Source organism: Prorops nasuta, unplaced genomic scaffold, assembly GCF_024137725.1.
Source record: "Prorops nasuta isolate Cenicafe-Biocafe unplaced genomic scaffold, Cenicafe_Pnas_1.2 PNAS00001, whole genome shotgun sequence".
NCBI lineage: Eukaryota > Metazoa > Arthropoda > Insecta > Hymenoptera > Bethylidae > Prorops > Prorops nasuta.
In genome coordinates, this window is record NW_027116798.1 from 3,982,347 (window position 1) to 3,987,397 (window position 5,051).

Consider the following 5,051-nt stretch of genomic DNA (forward strand, 5'->3'; position numbering starts at 1 on the left):
ACTATAATGACCCCAATTGTCATATATGCAAAAAGCCGTTTCTTCCGAATCAACTACGAATTCGCGATCACGATCATCTGACCGGCAGATACAGAGGACCGGCTCACAATAATTGTAATTTAAATTTCAAAGATTCGCATGTCATTCCAGTAATTTTTCACAATTTATCCGGCTATGATTCGCATTTTATCTTCGAGACGATCGCTAATTTGTACGAGGGATCGGTATATCTGCTGCCTGTACATAAGGAAAAATACATTTCATTTACCAAATATTTGCGAAAATATAATATACAGTTGAGATTTATCGATTCGTTCAAATTTATGGCCTCCAGTTTGAACAAATTGAGCTCGTACTTGGCGGAATCTCAGCTGACAAATTTGAGGTCACAATTTTCGGAATTGAGCGTCGAGCAGTTCGACTTGCTTACGAGGAAAGGTATTTTTCCTTACGACTATGTAGATAGTGCGGCTAGATTGGAAGAGACGGCTTTACCACCGCGCCAGTCGTTTCACAACAGACTGACCGACAGCGATATCAGCGAGGAAGCATACAATCATGCCGTAGAGGTATGGACCAAATTCCACATGCGCACACTTGGGGAGTACAGTGACCTGTACTTGAAGACCGATGTCCTATTGTTGGCCGATGTTTTCGAAAGTTTTCGCGATAGTTGCATGCTAAATTATGAGTTGGATCCAGCCCATTATTATACGCTACCGGGCTTCACCTGGGACGCGATGTTGAAGCATACGGGAATCAGGCTGGAGCTTTTCACGGACGTGGATATGTTGCTGTTCGTAGAGCGCGGTATACGCGGTGGTTTGAGTCAGTGCTCCCATCGTTACGAGAGGGCCAACAATCGGTACATGCGGGACTACGATCCGGCGGAACCGTCGAAATATCTCATGTATTACGACGTAAACAATCTGTATGGGTGGGCAATGTGTCAGCCGCTGCCCACCCATGGATTCCTATGGATCGAGGACGCTGCCAATCTCGATGTCTCCGCTATACCCACGGATCATCCCGAGGGTTATATTTTGGAGGTCGATTTGGAGTATCCGCGCGAGCTTCACGACAAACACGCGGACCTACCGTTCTGCATGGTGCGCGAGAAACCGCCGGGCGCTAGCCAGGAGAAGCTGCTGGCCACTTTAAACGATAAGACCCGTTACGTAATACATTATCGCGCTCTGCAACAATGTATGCGTAATGGACTGGTACTGAAGCGTATACATCGTGGTTTAAAGTTTCAACAGTCCACCTGGCTACGCGATTACATCGAGCTGAACACGCGTTTGCGCACCGCGTCCACCAATGAATTTGAGAAGAATCTCTTCAAATTGATGAACAACGCGGTTTTCGGTAAAACAATGGAGAACGTGAGGAATAGAGTTGACGTGAGGCTCGCAACCAAGTGGGAGGGAAGATACGGGGCGGAAAGCCTGATTTCCAAACCGAATTTTCACAGTCTCGCGATTTTCAAGGAGAATTTGGTCGCGATTCAATTATCGAAATTGTCCGCGAAATTTGATAAACCCATTTACGTGGGAATGAGTATTTTAGATATTTCAAAAATTTGCTTGTATGAATTTCACTATGACTATATGCTTCCTACATTCGGCGGTAAATGTAGAGCGATGTATACCGACACGGACAGTCTGATATACAGTGTCGAGTGCGACGACGTTTACTCGGTCATGAAACGCGATCTCGCGCGATTCGACACCAGCGATTATCCTGACGATAATCGGTATGACTTGCCACGCGTCAACAAAAAGATACCCGGTCTGATGAAGGACGAGAACAATGGTCGTATCATGACCGAGTTCGTAGGACTGAGGGCAAAAATGTATACTTTCAAGGTGCAGGACTGTGCGAGAATTACCAAAAAAGCCAAAGGTGTCAAAGGTTACGTTATCGATAGAAATATAACATTTGACGACTACAAGGATTGTTTGAACAATTTCACCGTACAGTCTCGCAGTCAAAATTTAATAAGATCGAAGCTGCACCGAGTTTTCTCGATCAGTCAGCGGAAGGTCGCCCTCAGTCCGTACGACGACAAGCGTTTCGTTACACCCGACACCACGGCGACTCTACCCTGGGGACATTATAGTCTAAAATTATAATTTATTTATTGTTTTTATTTATTCGCTTTATTTAGTTATTTATGTATTTATTCTATATTTTGATACATCTTAATAAAAGTTTTTATAAAACATTGCTCTTATTTATCCAGGAATTGTGCGTACTGTCGAATCCCAGCCACTTAACGAACACTTTTTCGCCCTTTCTGCGCAATACTCTCTCCACCAGATACACATCGGGATTGATGGTTTTCGAAAGCTCGTATTCGTAAAATCCACCCAACAGTTGCGTGCCCCTGGAATCCTTGAGGAGATACGTAGCGGGATTGGTACTCTGCACTTTCGCCACCTCGAATATTTCGGTCGTCCAATTTGGCGTGTAGCCTTTGGCGAACATCTGCTTGTATTTACTGATTCGTACGAAATCGCCGACTTTGAACTTGGCACGACCTGCGACCTTGATGTTACTGTATACTGTCTTGAGTAGCTTATCTGCATGCTCGGGTTTCACATCCACGGGACGCATTCCCGTGGTACGATGCTTTCGCGCATTGTACGCGTCCACCAACTCTTGCAGCATAGCGCGCCACTTGTAATTACCGTTCAACGTAAATCGTTTCCACATTTCCGTCTTCAACGTACGATTCCAGCGCTCGACTATCGACGCTTTCATCACGCTGTAGGTCGAGTAGTGATTTATCCCGCGTTTCCTCATCAACGCCCGAAAGTCACTGTTGTAAAACTCCTTGCCGTTGTCGGTCTGTAAATTTTTCGGACATCTGCCGTCCTTCAGTAGGATTCTCGTCATTGCCGTCGTCACTTCTCCGCCGCTCTTGGTCTTCAATGCCACCGCCCAAGCGTATTTTGAGAGGGTATCGATTACAGTGAGAATGTACTGGTGACCCGCATCGACGTAATTGCGCATATCAACAAGATCGGCCTGCCAGAGATCGTCGAAGCCGCGCACGATGACTCTTCTGCGTGGAAAATTTATCCTCGCCGGTGCGTGGAGCTCCTCCACCAACTGTATCTTTTCTTTGCTCATTTTTTTTTTTTTTTTTTCGAAATTCCTAATGAAAAGTGTTGCTAAGTATTGCTCTTTCCAGATCTCTTTTACTCACTTTATCATCCAATTTTTCGCAAATTGTTTGAAAAATTTGGTCCATCTTTTTCTCAAATTGTTCATTATGTGTATTCAATGCCATTGTCAGATATTGCTTGAATTCAAGCAGTAAATGCTCTAAATTGGGTTCGTGTTTCCTACTCTCACCATCCAGTCCAATTCCAAATTTATTTATCGACATTTCAAATGCACTACTTTGTATTTCAAAAATCAGTCTCTTTTTCCTCGCTATTATTCCTCTTTTTGATGGCTCGTAATGTCGAGAGTAAACATTCTACGATGTATGTTAAACAAATGCAAATTTCACAACAGCAGGAATCAGACATTTAATTTTTTTTTTTTTTACCTCGTACTACCGAAAGACGTTGATATTACACTGAGGTAAGAGTGTAACGTGCAACTTTCTTTATACGATGAGATCCTCCTCGCGCAACTCCTCGATTATCGACTGTATCTCGTTGTGATGACTCGTATTACCGGCAGCCACCGACGCGATCAAAAGTCTCAAACGTTCGATCAATTCATTCGGATCGTTCCAATGTACGTAGTTGATTGGTCCCTCGGTGACACGCATTAGTCCTTTACCCCTTTTTTTCGATGCTGTTGATGCTGCGCCTGACGGTTTACTTGCGCCCGACGGTTTACTTGCGCTAGACGGTTTACTTGCGCCCGATGTTGACGCGTCAGAAGTTGACGATTTTCTTGCGCGTGATGTTGATGGTAACCGATAAGGTGGTAAAATAGGTTTTCCCAATAGCAATGGTTTCATAATTTCTGTATATTTTGCACCTCTATTACCTTTGATTTGTTTTAGACTATCGTTTAACAGTTTATGCGCTTTAGTTTGATTGAGAATACTCTTGTATCGTTCCAAATCGTCGGGTTCTATAATGGCTCGATTGGGTTCTCTCATGAAAATTAGTTCATAAGTACCTCTTGTACCGGTGTATAACTTCTTATCGAGAATAATATCTCCCTCATGACTTATTTCAAATTTACATTTACCAAGCGTCAGTTGATCATCTTCATAACGAGGTCCAAAAGCATGATCAATCAAGTTCTCCCTATCAGTCAGAAGTAATTTAATATACTTGCCAGGGATCGGATGTAATTTAATATGTTGAAAGACATGTTGAAACAAGCCTGGTTCCTGTTTTTCATCAACATTTAATTTTTCTAGCAAACTTTTTTTTGAATCGGGCGACGGTTGATCGGTTATAGAAGACTCGTCGTCGTCGTCGTCGTCGGTCATGAAATCCAATGGATTCGTAATAGTTTCACTAATATTACTACTACTAAGATTCTTTGCTCGTTTATGCGGTGTCGATGTGAAGTAGGCTCCCCTCTTCAATTTATCGTTGTATTTGACAAACGAACTATTATTATTTGTGTTATCCTCCGTTTGCGAAACGAGTTTCTTCAATGGTTCGACTATCGGCTTGAATGTCTCGTTCAAACTGCTCTCCATTATCGCCTTCTCCGATTTCAAGGCACGATGCTTGTCGCGAATGACCTCGCTCGTCTTGGCGATCCTCTTCAGAAGCGATTTTTCATCCATCGCGATGCTGTATAAAACAGCTTTCCCCCGAATTGAACGGTTTTTAACCGACCTGTTGCGATGCTGTATTCTCCCCGAACCGACACGGGTTTTAACCGACCTGACACGGTGATCCGAACAGCCTGCGCTCCAGTATCAAACTGACACTCAAGGCCGTGATCGTGAAACCTTACCGGCATGATTATCGACATTCACAAGGCCGAAACCTTACCGGCAAGGTCGAAACCTTACCGGCCTGACAAGACCGTTCACTCGATCGTGGCGTACTCGTTGAAAC